This window comes from Procambarus clarkii, chromosome 39 (assembly GCF_040958095.1).
Source record: "Procambarus clarkii isolate CNS0578487 chromosome 39, FALCON_Pclarkii_2.0, whole genome shotgun sequence".
In the NCBI taxonomy this organism is placed as follows: domain Eukaryota; kingdom Metazoa; phylum Arthropoda; class Malacostraca; order Decapoda; family Cambaridae; genus Procambarus; species Procambarus clarkii.
Window position 1 is genome coordinate 3,736,876 of NC_091188.1, and position 22,396 is coordinate 3,759,271.

At 43.7% G+C, this 22,396-nt stretch overlaps 1 protein-coding gene across 1 annotated transcript in view; it reads right to left on the minus strand.

Moving 5' to 3' along the window:
• Positions 1-20,074, minus strand: part of Fbxl7 (F-box and leucine-rich repeat protein 7) — a 327,726-nt gene extending 307,652 nt beyond the window's left edge. Inside the window, exon 1 of the mRNA XM_069338307.1 lies at positions 19,336-20,074. The gene's annotated coding sequence lies outside the window, so the exon portion shown is untranslated. The remainder of the gene's footprint in view (positions 1-19,335) is intronic.
• Between the last annotated feature and the right edge of the window lie 2,322 nt (positions 20,075-22,396).

The following is a 22,396-nucleotide window of genomic DNA, read 5'->3' on the forward strand; positions in this document are numbered from 1 at the left end:
TTGGGCTCTATCATATCTACACTTGAAACTGTGTATGGAGTCAGCCTCCACCACATCACTTCCTAATGCATTCCATTTGTCAATCACTCTGACACTAAAAAAAATTCTTTCTAATATCTCTGTGGCTCATTTGGGTACTCAGTTTCCACCTGTGTCCCCTAGTGCGTGCGTGCGTGTGTGTGTGTGTGTGTGTGCGTGTGTGTGTGCGTGCAGGCTACATAACGATGATCAAGAGAGTGTAGATAAACGTCACATAATTAAACAGACAACAAGCCGTCCTTGCCGTAAAGAAGAGACCAATGACATGGGGCAAGAGTTAACGAAATGTTAGCAGGCTTATGTATTGTCCGTTATGTGGGGCGTGTTGTCCTTGTCTTTACTGCCTCGACCACCACTTTACTGCCTCGACCACCACTTTACTGCCTCGACCCGCACTTTACTGCCTCGACCACCACTTTACTGCCTCGACCACCACTTTACTGCCTCGAGCCGCACTTTACTGCCTCGACCACCACTTTACTGCCTCGACCACCACTTTACTGCCTCGAGCCGCACTTTACTGCCTCGACCACCACTTTACTGCCTCGACCCGCACTTTACTGCCTCGACCACCACTTTACTGCCTCGACCCGCACTTTACTGCCTCGACCACCACTTTACTGTCTCGACCACCACTTTACTGCCTCGACCCGCACTTTACTGCCTCGACCACCACTTTACTGCCTCGACCCGCACTTTACTGCCTCGACCACCACTTTACTGCCTCGACCCGCACTTTACTGCCTCGACCACTCTTTACTGCCTCGACCCGCACTTTACTGCCTCGACCACCACTTTACTGCCTCGACCACCACTTTACTGCCTCGACCCGCACTTTACTGCCTCGACCCGCACTTTACTGCCTAGTAGGCAGTACGGACATCCTAGTAGACCTGAGCCACAGGTGAGGAGAGCACCTACAGGTAAGGCTGATCAAGCCCCAGACTCGTCACGCTGGAAGAAAGATGAATCAGGGACTATAAACAACGTGCAAAATATTAACAGGAATAAACAAGGTAGACAAAGTTCACCATGAGAGACACACCCGGCCATAACCCGCCAAACACCGAAACTACGACGTTGGTACAACGTTCGAACAAGTTTTAACCCCTCCTAACCAGTTATAACAACCAATATAGGAAGTTGTAACAACGTTCTAATACGTCATAAACACGTTAAGCCAAGATGTAACAACTTTATTACAAGTTGTAACAAGCGGAAAATAGAGACAGTTTCGGTTTGTGTTTCCAGGGTTAAGGCACAGGTGTCGGGTTGGAAATGCAGTTGAAGCAAATAGAATTCGATAGAACTTCTTCAGCGTAAGATTCGTGAATGACACGAGCTCCACGACATCGTTGAGGTAAAATAAAATAAAAACTCAAAGAGGAGAAAAACGACATGACGCGAGATGACTGAAAGTTATAACATTAATTCACTGGGAGATGAAAAGGTTGGCGCCCACACACACACACACACACACACACACACACACACACACACACACACACGCTGTACTTCCCCCAGAAAATTATACGGCAGTGTGAGAGGCATTACCAGCTTCCGGCGGGAGACGTTATAGCAGATAATCATGACAGACAGACAGTATACATTACGCATCACGGATATGTTCTTTGGCGTAATGTAATCTCCCGCCCGTGTGAGGCCTGACAGCTGCCGCCCACACCCACTGTCGCGCCCCTTACCTCCTATATATATATAATATACCGTAACGATACATGTAAATATATTCTTACGTTCATATAGGTTATCCCTGCGGTCATACCCAGCTGATCGCCTGCTAACACAACACAAAAAACGAAGACAGAATGGCAAACTATTTTCTTAAAAGATCACTGACGGAATTCCATCCACGACGACCACACGAGTATTTGAGGTTCCTGAGACGAGGTCGGGGGGCTTGAGAAGCCGAGAGTCACAGGGGAAATATTGACACCGAGTCATCATATCCAGTTTACGATATGAATATATCCAGTCGTACAGGCAGCGCCAGTGGCGCCCCTACGGTGAGGGGTGTGTGTGTGTACTCACCTAATTGTACTCACCTAATTGTGTGTGTGTGTGTGTGTGTGTGTGTGTGTGTGTGTGTGTGTGTGTGTGTGTGTGTGTGTGTGTGGTGTGTGTGTGTGTGTGGTGTGTGTGTGTGTGTGTGTGTGTGTGTGTGTGTGTGTGTGTGTGTGTGTGTGTGTGTGTGTGTGTGTGTGTGTGTGAGCCACACCCAGCCACCTGAGAGCGCCACACCCAGCCACCTGGGAGCGCCACACCCAGCCACCTGGGAGCGCCACACCCAGCCACCTTGGAGCGCCACACCCAGCCACCTGGGAGCGCCACACCCAGCCACCTGGGAGCGCCACACCCAGCCACCTGGGAGCGCCACACCCAGCCACCTGGGAGCGCCACACCCAGCCACCTGGGAGCGCCACACCCAGCCACCTGGGAGCGCCACACCCAGGGCAGGATAATAGCCCACTATGTATGCCTCGACCACTACACGTGTTACGGCCAGCACTTAAATTTGCCAAAATGAACATTCTTACTTAATGAACTTGATGAACATTCAAGCAGGTTGCAACCGCCTTGATCAAGCTAACTATTTTGCGAATAGTTACACACACAGTTAATTAACTTGTCGATGATTTGTGGTCGAAACATCGCCCTCTGGCTGATATGGCCAGCTGAAATGGCCACTCTAAACGGGAGCGGTGTTAGGAAGGAGTTTGTCATTGGTTAATTGGGAAGATGATGCCCGCCAATCAGCGGGACGCAGCGACCAGACGGACGCCCAGCCGAGGACAACGACCGCTCAGGGCATCAGGGGATTGTAATGCCAAGTTGCATCATGGGAGACTGATGATCGGGTGTACGAGAGCGTCTCCTGACACACATACGGGCCTCGCCCCGCCCTTCGTCCTGGGAGCGTCACCAGAGTGTTCCCGTGAACACACACACACACACACACACCACACACACACACACACCACAGACACACACACCACAGACACACACACACCACAGATACACACATCGCCACAGGCACACATCACCACAGACACACACACACACACACACCACCAGCAAGTTGACGCGGCGTATGTCCCCACCTAAATGCAATTACCTAGATGTACATTTAGACGTGCTTTGATGGCGGAGCTGTAGAAGTCTAGCCCCGTCTTCTGATAGTGTGTGTGTGTGTGTGTGTGTGTGTGTGTGTGTGTGTGTGTGTGTGTGTGTGTGTGTGTGTGTGTCAGTCACACTTCTCTACTGACAGGTCTGTGCTGCCCGTGACTGTCATTAGACGGCGTGCTTCATCCAGCATCCCGGAAAACTTTTCATTAGCTCCTTCACTTCCTCGTGATTTTCTGCCAGTTTGCCATCTTCCCTTCACCGCCTTCCTCACTGGTCTGTCGCAGACATCTCCCTCCTCCCGTAGCAGGTTGTCACGTCCACATCGCCTTCCTACTTCCCTCATCACTCTTATATATTTATTTTTCACTTCTCTGTAGTTACTCCTGATATCCTTTCTTTCTCTCTCTCTCCCTCCCTCTCTCTCTCTCTCTCTCTCTCTCTCTCTCTCTCTCTCTCTCTCTCTCTCTCTCTCTCTCTACTTCCCTCATCACTCTTATATATTTATTTTTCACTTCTCTGTAGTTACTCCTGATATCCTCTCTCTCTCTCTCTCTCTCTCTCTCTCTCTCTCTCTCTCTCTCTCTCTCTCTCTCTCTCTCTCTCTCTCCGTCTATACACCACACAAGTCCTCTAGCTTTGCTCTTTGTATTAAGGGTTTGGTTGTTAAACTATAGACTTTCGTAGTGTCAGTTGTTAAGGCTACAGGGTCGTGGCTCCCACAGACACAGGTCTCAGGAGTAAGGGACAGAATATGCCATCTGCACGCTGGCAGTTTATCCAGGTCAGATGATTGTTAGCGCGTCTCGCCGCCCAAGTGCCAGCTGACAGGCTGGGGGAGAGGGAGGGGGGTTGTTAAGGAATATATACCCAGATGAACCTCATTCATCTCATCCCCTCCCCCCCTACAGTTCTACATCATGCAACCCTCCATAACTCCAAAAATCCATAACTCCAAAAATTCACCATTCTTGCCCAGAGCGATGTAAAGAATGATACCTTGTATCTTTAACTCTCCAGCTCCAGCCTCATTCTCGTGCAGGAAAGCCCCAACATTCCCACCGATCTTCCTCACTCTGCAACACACGACACCCTACACAGGCGTCGCCTGGGCCTCCTCCTTCTCCTCCAGGTGAGCAGCGAGCCTTCAACTATTAATTACGGAGATGCGGTGATATCTGTAATTAATATTTACACCTTATCTGCGACCTGGTCTTTGGGGCGCTTGCCTCTGGAGCATCAGCGGGTGTGGCGCAGGCTGCCAGAGGGTGTGTGGCGCAATGTGGCGCAGACTGCCAGCGGGTGTGTGGCGCAGGCTAGCAGCAGGTGTGGTAGCGTCCCCTCCTGCCACTCAGCACACACACACCACACAACCTGTCGTCTACGACCCACACACTTCCACTCTACTGAAACAGATATCGGCCAACTTGCCCCATCAATTGATAGCCTCGTTACTAATGTTAATACCTCTGATGCGTGGCAGACCATTTGTATCAGACCTTTGAAGCGATAACAGACAAGCCTGCCACGTCTGGGTCAGCTGACATGCAGGTGATTAGCAGGACTGACTGCTACAGACACAGACCTTCCCCCATCCCACTGCTGATGATGGTGGCGCTTCTTGAGACCTACAGGCTGTCCTGCCACACCTACTGGCCGAAATACCCACTTAGGTTGGTTACTGAAAATTTAGTGGTATGAGACAACCAAACGGTCTGCTCCAGGTGGTCCTCGGTGCATGGGAAGCGGTTTTGTCGACAGCGCCCGAGCCTGAGAATGTCATTCTCTTTTTACCTACAAGGACAGAAATATTCAAGGTATAGCTTGCGCAGCTCGACCGGCAAGTTTGCCGCAGCGATAGCAAGAAGTCACTCGACGCACCAGAATCTACCAGTGTACTTTTGTCTGTCACAACAGTGCAAGATATAGAGCCAGACCGCTCTATTATAAGAAGATAATTATAGTTGTCTCAGCCACATGGGAAGAGCCAGAGTCATAGAGGAAGCTGCTTGTTAGCAGCCAATGTTACCACACGTATCTGCCAGCCACCTGCTTGTATCTCGCTTACATAAAGAGCTTCACAGCTGTACACTTAAGTGCTCTCTCTATGCTTAAGTATTACCAGTCACGCCATCATCGATGATGACCAGCACTGGGGTGTTCGCTTCGCCCTTATAGATACTACCACTAAATTGAAGCTTTGGCTCCTGTGTTTTAATTACATCTTGAGACTGTTGGGTGGTGAACTGCGTTCCTGGTGATCAACCAACTCGACCAATTACCCGGCAACTTCCCTTAGAAAAAGGCAGTGAGTTTTCTCATTATATAATACTCCTCCAGAAGCTGTTTAGCTAGAGATGTCACGCGTCTACGATGTCCAGATGAGACGTCGTAGCAGTGAGAGACGTCGCACTGGTGAGAGATGTCGTAGCAGTGAAAGACGTCGAAGGAGTAAGAGACGTCGTAGATTAGAGACGTCGTAGAATAGAGACGTCGTAGATTAGAATCGTCGTAGCAGTGACAGCCGTCGTAGCAGTGTGACTCTACACAGTATATAACTGCAGTGTAATTAGAGATAACATTTGCTAAGTGTCGTCCAAGTCCTGTTAAACTGTCGTCCAGTTGAAGGTCTTGGAGAATCACTTACAGATCGTCCACTAAACCTGTGTTCCTTCAACGCGATAGGACGATACCAGGTGTTCACAGATGTCGTCCTTCAAGTATCGTGAACATGAAGGCTGAAACACTTCAAAAGATAAGTCACACCAGATCCAGATCAACGATAAAAAAATTATATTTTCAAATAAGTTCAAATTTATGTAGCACTGTACCTTTAATTGGCATAATTGATAGCAAATTATCATCTATAAAAATGAAATTAAAATATCTCTAGAAATCCTTTGTTTCTCATTTGATACTTTTTGGTTGTATTTGTATAATAATTGCACAAAATGGCTGAAATTTGATGACAACTAAATATCAGGCTTTCAGAACTATATCACACTCAGTTAACCCCATGACATAATCTTTCACAACGAAAACATTAAGTATAATTTATTCTTTGTAAGAGACAGGCCAAACCCAAGAGTAAAACTTCTTTTTCCTCTGTGGATAAAATTCTATAAAGCAAATATAACCTTATCCGGATCGAGTGTGTTTGAGGCTTTAATTATCGTTGATGTACAGACGTGAAACTAACTATCATTTCCTGACAACAAATTATCGTACAACCTGTTGTAAAAACAAGCTAACTTATTTATCAGAGAATGAGTTCTAAAATCAAGTTTCTAAACTGACTTAAACAGTCAAGGGTGATATGTGAATTTTGAATGAAATAAAAAAATAATGCATTTTAAATCTAATTAGGCTTGGAGAGATATCCTATTTCTCACAAATATGACGAAGTTTAAAACCCCTGTTGGTGTGTGGATTATAGATATAGTATCTATAATCCTGATACTATACTATATAATCCTGATGATACTATATGGTATCTATAGTATCTATATAGATACTATAGTATGTGGATTATCTTTGTTTTGTGTCGCCCCCCCAAGTTGAGTAGCAGCGGATATCTCTGGTGATCATCATTTCAGAGATAGATATTTCTTTCCGGAAAGAAATATCTATCGACAACAGAAAGGTTGTTCTTACGAGGAACAGCAATATAACAAGGAAGACCTGCATCTTCTTCGCTTAGTTTCCCTTTCAAATATTGCTAGTCAAATATACCTATAAGGTGAGGAGGAGAAATAGAGGAAGATAATGCACGACTTTTCTCACGATTTGTCGTTCCTTGTACTAATACAATTACCAAATGAAAATATATATCTGAAAACAAATTATCAGCAGACACGACCGCCCGGTGACATGGAACTAATATGTTGTGATGTGAAGCAGCCTTGCGGGGTCACAGCGCCTCGGTGCTGTCACAACGCCCTGTGACAGCACCGTGGACATGTCGCACAACGCTCGAGGCACTGTGAAACTGTTCCATAACTTCTCAATAACAACCAGAGGACTAATATCAATTACATGGAACACAGACACGAATGAGTTGACATCATCCGAGACAGCGAATTAGTCCCCGCCGCCGCTGCCGCCAAGAACAGTTGTGTGCAGCCCGTCCTCCAAACAAAGATCCAAAAGTTATTCCATGCACCTGCCCAACTCCCTGTTTATGAATGAAAAACGATTTACACACGACTCACAACTCATTTCGTTCGAACACTTCCGGAACAAATGCTTCACTGACGAATTTTGTTCGAATCACAACGCTATAAATACTTCACCCACGTACTACAAATACAAATAATCGCCAACAGTACCCAACCACCTAACCTAACCTAACCTATGCCTATATATGCATAATATGCTAATATATCATAATATCAATTTATATTTGAGAAAATTCCTGTTTTGAATGAACAGCATGTTAAAATTTATGAATGCGTCTGTGGGGTCGACCGCTGGATGTAATGGACTTGAGTCGAGGACGGGTTGTTGTGTGTGTGTCGGTCACTCCGTAATAACACCACCTCTACTCCCACACGCTCGCCCAGTCATCATCACGCCTCCCCCTTCCACTTGAATGTTAATTAGTTTTGGGTTATTACAACTTTAGTCCTGTTCAACGCGTTACTTGTGATATTAATTGAGGCCGGGCTGAGGTCTCTAGCCTCGGTGACGACGAGGTATAGCTTTCTAGTCTTGTAATGTTGTCTTAGAATTAAATTATTCTGATGTACGAATGCTTTGTCGCATCTGGCTTAACGGTTGTGGATGATGGTGAATCTATTAGTCGTAACTTTAAACAATGTTTCCGCTAAGCTATAAATGTAAGATGGATTATAAGAACAATTTAAAGATTACGGGAAAGGCTAATTAATGGGAAATATGCAATGATTTTCAACATATCTTTACTTCAAAAAAGGTATCAGTAAGAGGACTACACAATCAGGCTAGCCATCTATGTCTTCTGTCTTGTCTTGTCTTTTTTTGTTACTTTGTCATAGAACTACAATAAATTCGTTGGGTAAGGTTTTCTTTCAGTGAAGCCATGTTGGTGCTTGTTCACATGTCTGATCCTCTATAGGTGCTTGTTCACATGTCTGATCCTCTATAGGTGCTTGTTCACATGTCTGATCCTCTATAGGTGCTTGTTCACATGTCTGATCCTCTATAGGTGCTTGTTCACATGTCTGATCCTCTATAGGTGCTTGTTCACATGTCTGATCCTCTATAGGTGCTTACCTAGTCTTATCCTTAATATTCTTTCCAGCATCTTGAAAGAGATGCTGGATATATATATATATATATATATATATATATATATATATATATATATATATATATATATATATATATATATATATATATATATATATAATATATATTTTGGCACGACATTTGCCATCTTCCAACTGCCGGGTAAAACTCCCATGTCACCTAAATAAAAAAAAACAGAACTAGAGTGATACTGAGGTCCTGTGTACTGAGGTCCTGTGTACTGAGGTCCTGTGTACTGAGGTCCTGTACAGCTTCGTTTAACATCCGTGATGAAATATTATCTGGTATCACAGCTATACTAACATCCAATGATGCTAGTTGTATCATTATTTCCTCTGCTGTTATCTCAATCTTTGTCAGTCTCTCATGAATACTCCACGGGGGCCTGGCACTGAGCTCCTCACAATTGTCACTTTCATTCTTTGTATATTCTTCTCCCCGTGGTGGACGGTAGAGCGACGGTCTCGCTTCATGCAGGTCGGCGTTCAATTCCCGACCGTCCAAGTGGTTGGGCACCATTCCTTCCCCTGGTCCCATCCATACATCCATAATCCTTATCCTGACCCCTTCCCAGTGCTATAGTCTTAATGGCTTGGCGCTTTCTCCTGATAGTTCCTTCCTTCCTTCCCCTTTTGTGCAATCAAGTTCCTTCGATATTAATATTTATCACTCTTCCTTCTGCTGGGTCATGAAGGAAGCGGGCCTCGGGTGAAAGAGGGCTGTGACGATCTTTGTCTGGAACCCGTAGGTGCGGGGTTCGGAAGTCCACCTCCTGGGACTCGTGCGGCCCAACAGGCTCTACTTCAGGAGGCTGGAGGGTCGTTCTTGCCCTTGCTGGGGTTGTTCTTCTCCGGCCCCGACCACGGCGGTCTCCAGGTTTGGAGTCCCTGTGCCCTTCTTTTACCAACTTCGAGGTCAACTCCGGAGCTGGAGCCCCTGAGGGCAGTTCGTTGCTGCCTTCAACCTCATTCTGACAGTTCCTGCGACGGCGCTGGAACCAATCGTATTGGCGGTTTGCCTTTCCATTGGAGACTTTCGTCGCCGTGGAGAGGGGGACTTGCTGCTTGGGTAACAGCTTCTCCTCCCGTATCAACCTACCCTGGCTTGGCGCCCTGGAGAGGCCACTCCAGACCGACAACCAGAGCGCAACTCCATAGTCTCCTGAGACTGATGGAGTCTACTACTAGTCACTTGGTCATTTACTCTCATTTTTCCTTGTATTTGACAAAGTAATAATTTTGGTTGTTCCTTTGCTTTGGATACAATGTCATTTTCATACACTTTTTTGTCCATGTTATCTTGACAGGCATGACAATCGTCTAAGTTTGTTGACGATTATTGCTTAACCTATACCTATAATAGGTTAAGTAATAATTGTAATTACGAAGCAATAAGATGCTTATCTTAACATACTAAGAAGGTTAGGTAAGGTCGGTGTTTTCTATGAAGCCTTTCAAGGTAAACTAAAATATTCACAATAAATTAGTATGTCACATATGCACTTATTTAATAAGTCAATATTGACGGTAAGAAAGTGCGAGAACGGGTTGCCCTCGGAGCTTAACATTATCAGCAAACATGTTAATATAGTTCTGCATTCATTCTGGAAGATAGTTCATATAGATAATGAACATAACTGGTGCTAGAACTCAATCCTGTGTACACGACTTGTAACATTTCTCCAGTCTGACTCACTGTCTCTGATTACCGCCCTCATTTTTCCGTCAGAAAATGTTCATCCATGTCAGGAGTCTTCCCTGTCACCCCTCCAATATGTTCTAATTTCTCAAAAACCCTCTTATGTGGAACTCTGTCAAAAGCCTTTTTCAGGTCCAGATGAATTGCAGTCACCCCCAACGATTCCTTTTTTTTGTAAAATTTATGTGGCTCTATCATGGAAGTAGATTTGTTAAACAGGATCTTCCTGTTCGAAACTATAATGTCTGTCTGTTGTAACTATTTTTTCTAGAGTTTTGACTACCACACTTGTCAATGATACAGGTCTATAATTAAGAGGGTCTTCTCTGTTCCTTTTTGTAAATTTTAACTATTTTTTTCCATATATTTCCCAAGACTTGCGAACAAGCCTGAATGGTCCCCAGGACTATATGCAACTGAAGACTTTTGTACACAAAGATACCTGAAAAATCACCTGAAGTTGAGTATTAAACTCAAATGCGCCTTCTCTCAGGACCCAAGATGGCTCCATCTGGGCCAACTGCTTTGTTCCTACTTAGTTGCTTGAGCATTTCCCCCCACTTTGTTTCGAGCCGCCTCTATGTACTCTATGTTACTCTCTGACATTCGTATTGTCTCTTTTTCTCTCAAACTTCCTGTTGCACAAACACACTTTGGAACATTTACTATTTTACACATTTCCTTTTCATTCTCCGCGAATCTGTTCCTCATTTTCAACCTCTGGAGTTTATACATTACCTGCAATTTACTTTTAATAAATTTATAGAATAGGCCTATAAATAGGTGTGTGTGTGTGTGTGTGTGTGTGTGTGTGTATACTCACCTAATCCCCTAATTGTGCTTGCTGGGGTTGAGCTCTGGCTCTTTGGTCCCGCCTCTCAACTGCCAATCAACTGATGTACAGATTCCTGAGCCTACTGGGCTCTGTCATATCTACATTTGAAACTGTGTATGGAGTCAGCCTCCACCACATTACTGCCTAGTGCATTCCATCTGTTAACTACTCTGACACTGAAAAAGTTCTTTCTAACGTCCCTGTGGCTCATTTGAGTGTGTGTGTGTGTGTGTGTGTACTCACCTATATGTACTCACCTATATGTGCTTGCAGGATCGAGCATTGACTCTTTGTTCCCGCCTTTCTAGCTATCGGTTGTTTACAGCAATGACTCCTGTCCCATTTCCCTATCATACCTAGTTTTAAAAGTATGAATAGTATTTGCTTCCATAACCTGTTCCCCAAGTGCATTCCATTTTTCTACTACTCTCACGCTAAAAGAAAACTTCCTAACATCTCTGTGACTCATCTGAGTTTCCAGTTTCCACCCATGTCCCCTCGTTCTGTTATTATTACGTGTGAACATTTCATCTATTTCCACTTTGTCAATTCCAATGTGTGTGTGTGTGTGTGTGTGTGTGTGTGTGTGTGTGTGTGTGTGTGTGTGTGTGTGTGTGTGTGTGTGTGTGTGTGTGTGTGTGTGCTGGCGAGCAGTTCATCGACACAGGGTAAAAGGAATGTTCAGCTTCCCAAGCCTTTGCTTGGATTTACATAATCAGTTAAAAGAACGTAGAACGTCCATTTTATGATGTAGATATACGATAACACTCGGAACGCTTTCACACAAGCGTGTTACATCTATCGCTCAGATGCATCACATAATCTATCGCATAGATACATCACATAGATCTATCGCTCAGATGCATCACACAGAAGTACCACATAAACTTATGACATGGTTATGATTAAAGGGTTAGGCTTCAGCTCCTGGGGCCCACGCCTTTAGAAAATGATTAGTGCAAAACAATGACTTCTTTCCATATATATTAGTCCCATTTGGGAGCTCCATCTTCACGAGTCAGGTGTGTATACCTGGATAGGGTTCCGGGAGTTCTACTCCTCCCCGAGCCCGGCTTGGGAGCCAGGTTTGCCTTGTGACAGCTTGGTCCAACAGGCTGTTTGTTGCTTGGAGCGGCCCGCAGGCTCACATATCCACTACTGCCTGGTTGGCGAGTGCCTTCCACACGAGTCATGTGTGTGAGAGAGGATTTTCATGGTACAGGTGAACCATGGAACTATAAATTGGTGGTTCGTCGTCTGGTACATACTGGTGGTTCGTCGTTTGGTACAAAGACAAGATAGCGACAAATGTGCTGGGGTTCATTAAGATATCTCCACAATGCACTTTTGGTGATAACACGATTCAAACCTTTAAATGAAATCTTCCTTTATTTATTTACTCTTTATTAATTTCCCATAAACAGCTGTCAGAAACAACAAGATGCGTCAGATATACGTTTATTTACGTCCGTGAGCTGACTGAGAGGAACTCAGAAAGAAGAAACGTCAGATAAACGTTTGTTTACGTCCGTCAGCTGACTGAGAGAGACTCAAAGACAAAATACATCAGATATACGTTTATTTACGTCCGTCAGCTGACTGAGAGGGACTCCGAGAGAGAGAAGTGCATCATAGAGGACGTTGTACTCTTAATCTTCGTGCTTATATCTTAGCTTAGTCTTCTAAATTGCTAATTTCGAAACGATTGAAAAATGCCGAGGAAAGTATAAGAAATTCATGGTATTATATTCATAAATAAAAACTAAATACTGCCTCCCTCACAATTTATATAAATATACGACACCAGTTGAACACTCCAGGCGCTGATCACAAAATATATATTATATTTATTCTTACTACTTACCAATAAATTGACTTTACCTTTATATATATATATATATATATATATATATATATATATATATATATATATATATATATATAATATATATATATGTCGTACCTAGTAGCCAGAACGCACTTCTCAGCCTACTATGCAGGGCCCGATTTGCCTAATAAGCAGAGTTTTCCTGAATTAATATATTTTCTCTAATTTTTTTCTTATGAAATGATAAAGCTACCCATTTCATTATGTATGAGGTCAATTTTTTTTTATTGCAGTTAAAATTAATGTAGATATATGACCGAACCTAACCAACCCTACCTAACCTAACCTAACCTATCTTTATAGGTTAGGTTAGGTTAGGTAGCCGAAAAAGTTAGGTTAGGTTAGATTAGGAAGGTTAGGTAGTCGAAAAACAATTAATTCATGAAAACTTGGCTTATTAGGCAAATCGGGCCTTGCATAGTAGGCTGAGAAGTGCGTTCTGGCTACTAGGTACGACATATATATATATATATATATATATATATATATATATATATATAAACCAGAGAGAGGGAGCTGCGGGCCTGGACTCGATACCCTATAACCAACGCCATCTCCAGGTGCTGATGGCGATATAACCCAACTCGGAGATATGGATAAGGGGGGATTCGACTCTCTTGTGAGGATAAAGAGGTTTCTGAAGTGCTGGAGCCGTTCTACGCCATGCTGACAGGTGTAGTTGATTGTTGTGTGGTCCAGTTGACTGCTGTGTGGTCCAGTTGACTGTTGTGTGGTCCAGTTGACTGCTGTGTGGACCAGTTGATTGTTGTGTGGTCCAGTTGACTGTTGTGTGGTCCAGTTGACTGCTGTGTGGTCCAGTTGACTGCTGTGTGGTCCAGTTGACTGCTGTGTGGTCCAGTTGATTGTTGTGTGGTCCAGTTGACTGCTGTGTGGTCCAGTTGACTGCTGTGTGGTCCAGTTGATTGTTGTGTGGTCCAGTTGATTGTTGTGTGGTCCAGTTGACTGCTGTGTGGTCCAGTTGACTGCTGTGTGGTCCAGTTGATTGTTGTGTGGTCCAGTTGACTGTTGTGTGGTCCAGTTGACTGCTGTGTGGTCCAGTTGATTGTTGTGTGGTCCAGTTGATTGTTGTGTGGTCCAGTTGATTGTTGTGTGGTCCAGTTGACTGTTGTGTGGTCCAGTTGACTGTTGTGTGGTCCAGTTGACTGCTGTGTGGACCAGTTGACTGTTGTGTGGTCCAGTTGATTGTTGTGTGGACCAGTTGACTGTTGTGTGGACCAGTTGACTGTTATGTGATCAAGTTGACTGTAGTGTCCAGCAGGAGTGAGGCAAGATGCCCCCCTCACACAATGCACCACCCACACCTTACACTTGTGATGTAAGGCAATACACCTTAGCACCTGAAAGCTAGGGACCACCACACCCCAGGTGCCTGCCAGTGTGTGTGTGTTCTCCACACCTTACACACCTCTCCATATATGTTGACCGTAAGTGATAACCACGTGTGTTTCTGTGGACTCAAAACACACAGCCAACATAGTCGGCAAATTGAGGCATAACAGTGTTACAGAAAGTTATTAGTGAATTCATATGGGATACAAAAAATATACACAAAAAATGTGGCAATAAAGATGTATCAATATAGAAAAACAAACTCAATTAAAAGTAAAGTGTTTGTCATTATTTAGGAAATAATTACAAATATTTCGACTGTGTTTACAGTATATAATAACACAACAACCCAAACTTATTTATATGTCTAACCTACGCTCGAAACAAACCCTCGATCCCTCGTCCAATATGTTACCCGGTAATTTATTCCATGGATCAACAGCATTCTGTATCCAACCCAGTATTTACCCAGGTCTTTCCTGGATCTAAGCTTATCCGTTGTATCTCCACTGTTTTGTGTTCCATTTTGCGTTGATGTGCTGAAACCCCTTGATAATATCCCCCTTTTGTTATAGTCTTTTATCCACTTGTATGCTCCATTTGTCGTTCCTGCCTCTACAACAATCGTTTCTCAACCGAGTTCCGCGAGAGGTGACTAGCGGCTCCTTGGGAGAGAGAGAGAGAGAGAGAGAGAGAGAGAGAGAGAGAGAGAGAGAGAGAGAGAGAGAGAGAGAGAGAGAGAGAGAGAGAGAGAGAGAGAGAGAGAGCCAGCCTAGCCTAATGCTACTCATATGCAAATGTATTTATGTATTTCTAAGTCATTTTTTTGTGTTCATCTTTAGAACTTTAAGAGAAGAGGAAGAACTTTGTGAGCTACAAATCTCCTCGTTCACTCGAGGCGTGGTTCACCGACCTATCCCTGGATAAGTTCTGGGTTTGTGCGAAAGATGGTTATTCTGCCATTCAGAGCAAAGCAATATATATATATATATATATATATATATATATATATATATATATATATATATATATATATATATATATATATATATATATATTTTGCTGCACTATTCAACTTCTTACATGTGAGAGCAAGCTTTATTATCATTTAAGCAGTATCCAGAGCAAAGACTAAAATCGTCTCTCTTTTTCAATTGAAAAAATTAAATCGGAGTATTTTTGTAAAGTTCGACCCAGAATAAAGTATTTGTGTATGAGAAGCCTATCGCAGGTTTGCCTTTAGAAAAACAAATTTTATTATCTAAATTGGCTTAAAAATACCATTTTCTTGGCCCACATATTTCCTTGTGTTACCTTGATTTATATTATGCTTTTTCAACAATGTCAATGTTGATTTTTTTGTGTTGATAGATATGGTTGAATTTTGTTATTAATAAAGATATATTTTCAGATTTATAAATACATATAATGTAATCATTTTTATGCAGAGGGGTTCCTTGAGACATGAACATTAGTTCCAGGGCTCCACAAGGGTAATAAGGTTAAGAAATGCTGCTCTAGGGAACTTCAAATTAAAGACTATTCATTTTTCTTCATAAGGAAGGTTTTATTCCTGGATTTAACTTCATTCTTCTCTCTACTGACGTTGTGCAAGTGAGCTTGTGTCCCCTCGTTAATACAGAGGCCGAAGCTGAACTCCATAATATAAATACAGCCTAACACGATAAGGTTGGAGATTAGTATTAGATCTTATGTTGCTAACTCTTCGAGAAATTGATCCTAGTATTCTATTTCGTACTTATTCCGTACATTTAAGCACTGATTTATCTAAATTTTTTCGCATTTTGATTTCGCAATTTCAGTTCAAGAATGTTTATTGAGATAAGAAAGAAATACATCTCAAAGGGATAGAGTAGCTTAGGCTATTTCTACCCTCCCTTCAATTTCAGTATTGTCCAGCTGATATCTAGTAACTTTCATTGCGTAGGCTTAGAACCCTGGTTTTTTTTTTCAACATTAAACGTCATTTGCCAATCTATCGCCCACGTTATAAGGCAAGATCGTTACAAGATCTTCTGAGTTTATATATTTCCAGCCTAAGTTTTAATCGTCTGCAAATTTGCAAAAGTTGCTGTTCGATCCTGTGTATAAATATATGATAACCGGCAGAGGTCTGAGGACAGCCCTAGGGCACTCAACCTACAACGGTTTTCGAATTAAGTCCACTTACGCAAACTCTCAACTTTCTTTGAAATGATTATTACGTGATCCAAATTAGGATACTTCTTATAATACCATGTACTTGTAACTTTGTAACTAGTCTCCTGAAGCATAGTATACCTCCTCTTGTGAGGCACAGTATACCTCCACTCGTGAGGCACAGTATACCTCCACTCGTGAGGCACAGTATACCTCCACTAGTCAGGCACAGTATGCCTCCACTGGTGAGGCACAGTATTCCTCCACTCGTGAGGCACAGTATACCTCCACTAGTCAGGCACAGTATGCCTCCACTGGTGAGGCACAGTATTCCTCCACTCGTGAGGCACAGTATACCTCCACTCGTGAGGCACAGTATACCTCCACTAGTCAGGCACAGTATGCCTCCACTGGTGAGGCACAGTATTCCTCCACTCGTGAGGCACAGTATACCTCCACTCGTGAGGCACAGTATACCTCCACTAGTCAGGCACAGTATGCCTCCACTGGTGAGGCACAGTATTCCTCCACTCGTGAGGCACAGTATACCTCCACTCGTGAGGCACAGTATACCTCCACTTTTGCCTCAAATCAAGTATAAACTGTCGAATCTTTCCCGCTATCAACTGCTTGAAATATACTGAAAAGACTGAGAGTAAGTTAGTTAAATACCAGCTGCCAATCGATATCGGCCGCTCGCATTTAGCCGAGTGAAACGATATTGTGAATATTTGTATTAATCTGTTTTCCAAGATGTAAAAGATTGGCTTTTGAGATTATTAATTCAAATAACTAGCCTACCATATACGTTAGTTCGACGCAAGTGATCCATTTCCGTTCTTAAAAATTGGCACCACATTAGCAATCCTCCACGACTCTGCCACTGTGCTTGACTCATGATTGATTAAACATTAGATAAGATAAGGGTTAGATATTAGGTTAGATAAGGGCTAACTAAGATCTTTGCATTTGTAAGCACCCTGGCAAATACTTCATCTGGTTCTGGGGACTTATTAGGCTATATATTTTCCAATTTGTTTAATAACTTCCTTACTGGTAACCACTAGCCTAGTCAGTTTGTCCTCTTCACCGCCTACAAGGATTTGTTCAGCGGCAGGCATAATATCAAACTATTCTCTGGTATATACAGAAACAAGGCCCTTGAAATATTGCCTAGTCTCGTCATTATCAGTCACCTGACCTGTCTCCGATTTCAGTGTTACAGTCTTTAATCGTTGATATATCTGACAATACTTTTGGATTTGTCTTTGTTCTGGAATACGTACTTCATAATTTCTTTAAGGTTTTTTATTGTTATGGTAAATAATTGTTCTAATTATACTCCCCATTCTTAATTATTTGTATATAGGCTTCTTTTCTGATAAAGTTCCTTAGTTCCATGGTAATCCATTTTGGGTCATTGTTATTCGAGCAAATTAATGTAAAGATATACTACGTTCCTGGGCTTTTCTCAGAATGCTTTGAAATGTGATAATATGAATGTACATCGTAATTCAGTGTGACGTCATCCCAGGAACAGCCCATTAGAAATTGCGTCTAATTAAATCATTAGACGCAAGAATATATGACGATATAATTTACAATTAGAAATTGCGTGCTTGACTTGAAAATTAAGATAGGCTATTGCTTGAAAATTAAGATTAAGAAAATAATAAGAAAATTAAGGCTACCACGCTGCTTCAGAAATCCTACGATGGACATATGCCATTATCTCACCGCAAGTTCACCCTTATCTTGCCCTTATCTCACCCTTATCGCATGTTACTCTCAGCAACATTGATTAAGCAAGCAGTGAACCACAGTGAAAGTGACAATCTTCCATATAACGTTACTCCTGGCTGGCTGGGAATGTTACGTCACACAATACTAGGAATGTTACGTCACACAATACTAGGAATGTTACGTCACACAATACTAGGAATGTTACGTCACACAGTACTAGGAATGTTACGTCACACAGTACTAGGAATGTTACGTCACACAATACTAGGAATGTTACGTCACACAATACTAGGAATGTTACGTCACACAATACTAGGAATGTTACGTCACACAATACTAGGAATGTTACGTCACACAATACTAGGAATGTTACGTCACACAATACTAGGAATGTTACGTCACACAATACTAGGAATGTTACGTCACACAATACTAGGAATGTTACGTCACACAATACTAGGAATGTTACGTCACACAATACTAGGAATGTTACGTCACACAATACTAGGAATGTTACGTCACACAATACTAGGAATGTTACGTCACACAATACTAGGAATGTTACGTCACACAATACTAGGAATGTTACGTCACACAATACTAGGAATGTTACGTCACACAATACTAGGAATGTTACGTCACACAATACTAGGAATGTTACGTCACACAATACTAGGAATGTTACGTCACACAATACTAGGAATGTTACGTCACACAGTACTAGGAATGTGTGGTAGTGTGCAGCTGTTACCAGGCTCCGTATGGGGTTACCTGATGACTGACTACCAGTAACCTCTACCATGCGTGTAAAGATTTAAGCGTGCAAGTCTGTACAAACGTATATATTTAAATGAGGGGGGGGGGGGTTGGATACGTATCTACAGCGCATTGAAATCTGCAGAATTGTATGAATTCATACAATTCATACATAATGTCATTGGTTTTCTTGTTGATAAACTACGTATTGAAGTATATTATTTTATCAACGTATGTGGAGATTGTGTGTGTGTGTGTGTGCGTGCACCTGAATGATACGACAATCGTTGCTTTAAATTTGAAATGCACTTTAACTAAAGTGCTTGTTTACACGTTGCTTTTAAATAAAGGCAAAGTTGTCAAAGTTGCTAAAGGGGTGTGCAGGAAGAGCAGCAGTAAGTGCTGTAAGAGTGGCAGACTGTGTCAAGAATCTTACCTCGTTCCGCCAGCCTGGTCCAATTACTGTAACCCTGATGTCCTGTATTGTGAGCACTCGGTGGCGGAGAGTACAGGTCCTCCTCCACGCGTAGCTAGCGCTCAAGGTCTACCTCCAAGCCCCAGTGCTAGTGGCTAACCTTGCCCCGCTGCACATCACACACACACAGTAAGGAAGGCACACGGGGGCTCATTGGTCAGGATGTGTTTGCAGCAGCTCTTTTTCAAAGCACTATCAATGCACATACCTTCCTCTTCTCACCACACACAACATCACGCCACTCAAATTTTCTGGATTATTTAATTACTTGAGCGCCGCCCCTTGGGCTACTACTTGGCATGAGGCAGAGAGCCGTGGCCATGGCCCCCCCTCGCCCCGCGCTCACTAGCCCACCAACACTTGCACAAGAAACAAAGAAAAGTTGAGAAGTTGCGGTGGGGCTTCACTGGCAAGGCTCGGCCAGGGGCCTGGGGCGCATATTTCATTAAAGTACCTAGCCTTCTCTGGCGCACATCTTGCAGCAGCCACCCACCCTTCCACACAACCTCACTCGCCTCCTAGTCTCACATGCTGCCTCACTACTCCTCCCTCCTCACTTGTCTTCACTCCGCACGGCACCGCGACACTTTCACGCCTCGATCGCGCCGGTGTACACGTTTTATCACTGCGTATAACATGTATAAACTGCTAGAAAATGCAATGTTTCCATCCACCACGCACACACCAAGCCTTCGCTCCGACTCGCAGATCCCTGCTAGACACCACCTGACTACGGCTGGGGACGAGCCTGCCAGGCTGTACCCCCTTATGTTTATTGGTGTTTTCTCTCGCTGTCAGGCTCTCGTACGCCACACCATTACACAAACTGTGTTTATTTATCTATAGCAATTGTAAATAGCCGAAAATGTCGCGCGAAATTGAAAATTTACGATATCATGCCTTAGGAGATCTTGTGGAGGTAGAGGAGCTGTGGACGAGAGACAGATGGGTTATAGGGTGAGGGGGGTGAGGCACCTTGAGTCGCCTGGAAGCACTGGCACAAGAACCACCACCAACTCTCACTCTCAAACTCCCTCACAAACCATCCTCAAACACGACAATTGCTGACTTGACTGACGGAACCCGTCAAATTGTTGATGTGGGCAGCTGACGTAGGGGGGATAGCAAGGAGGGCTGCCCTATTGGGATTATTTATGTCTAAGGTCAGTAGGGTTCAAGCATCTTGGCTGTGAGTTCCCATTTTCCTCCGAGCCGGTGAGGTACGTTTTCTGTGCGTCTCGGCCCAAAACCTACGACAAAGGCGAATGACTGCTTATATTAACACGGTCACACATACCTAATGGTCACCTCACACCAGCGTAGCCACCCCTTTAATGATTATACTGCTCTCCTTTCACTCAAAGTAGCTTCCTTTACGTCAAATTCAAAATAATATAATATTCTGGGGGGAATACATATGCACTATAAACAGTAAGTTTTTTGTTCAGTTGAATTTGAAATAATATACAGCTCTGTTTCTTGTCCTGTCGTATGCTTCAATGACGAAAGTCAGAATGACTTAAAATTCACTTGTGTATGACCGACTTTTCAGAAATGTCGCGACCTAAAAATAGGTACACTGAGGGGGTGTGCCGCCCCCCCACCTCTTCCGGCGCCCCCTGACACCTGACCCGAGGAGGGGGTCGGGGGGTAGGGGGGGCTGGGGGGACTCTTTGACAGGTGGTCACCTAGACGGGACGTCAGACCGCAGACATTGACGCCACACGCGTCAATGATTGATATATTGATGTACTTGTTGGTGTGCATACACACACTACGTGAGATACCCGGTGGTGTCCGGGTCGACTCTCTCTCTCTCTCTCTCTCTCTCTCTCTCTCTCTCTCTCCTCTCCTCTCTCTCTCTCTCTCTCTCTCTCTCTCTCTCTCTCTCTCTCTCTCTCTCTCTCTCTCTCTCTCTCTCTCTCTCTCTCTCTCTCTTGTCTTTGCTTCTCTGTGTATGAGCGTGTTCTCCTCTCCCACAAGAGGGCGTGGGCGTGCGGTGTGAGAGTGGGCGGCGTCACTCTTGTGGGCGCGGAAGGTGGCGTGTTTACACTATGGGTTCCTGGTGGGGCTTAACAACACCTAGAGTTCCTTATTATGACCAATTGGTCATAATAAGTGTTTGGCGGGAAAGTATCATCGGTATAATAATTGTGTTAATTTTGGTGTCTTGAGCGCAGTGCGTGTCGTTTCGAGATATGACAACAACAACAAATAAACAAATATATAACAATACTAATCATTCACGGTTACGTCAATGATATTGCCAGATGTCGCTTATGGATACGTTTGGCAAAGTGTCACGTGGCGCCCTTTTCTTTGGCGCCCTTTTCTTTGGCGCTTATCCCGACCTGCCCATTTTGGGCACGTACCCATCAGCAATTACAAGTAAAAATTGGCTCCAGCTAGCCCCGAGCGTCTGATTTTCAACTGCGGACAGACAGGCAAACAGAGAGACATTACCTTTATAGATACATAGACAGTAGAAGGAGTACCCGGCGTTGCCCGGGTGACGGTGGCCCACATCTTCACTACACAACATCATCATCACCTGCAGCCATCTTCCCTACACACACACTCTCCACGTTACTACATCTTCCCTCACCTTCTCTATTCTTCGCGCCCCTTCCCTACCCTTCACACCTCTGCTCTTGATCAATTTCACTTCATCGCTGTAATCTTAGTGAGGATTGAGTGCTGTGCCCAGCGAGATTGGACATTAGTTGGTATTGGGACCTCGTGAAGAGACCATGTTAGTTCCAAGACCAACCAATGCTTACAGCCAATCGCTGGTAGTGGTATTAGTGCTGTGGTATATATATACAGGTTGTATATCCAGGCAGGAGTAGAAGAGTGTTGTGGCGTATTTCGCGTCCTGAAACACTGAATTATGGAGCAACATTCTGAAGGCTGAGAGCAACAACAATATAATATTCTTTCCAGATGTGGCAGCATCTTCAACAATGGGATTAATAACAATTTGTGATTAACTGTCATTATCAGTTTTGTGTGTTTGTGTGTC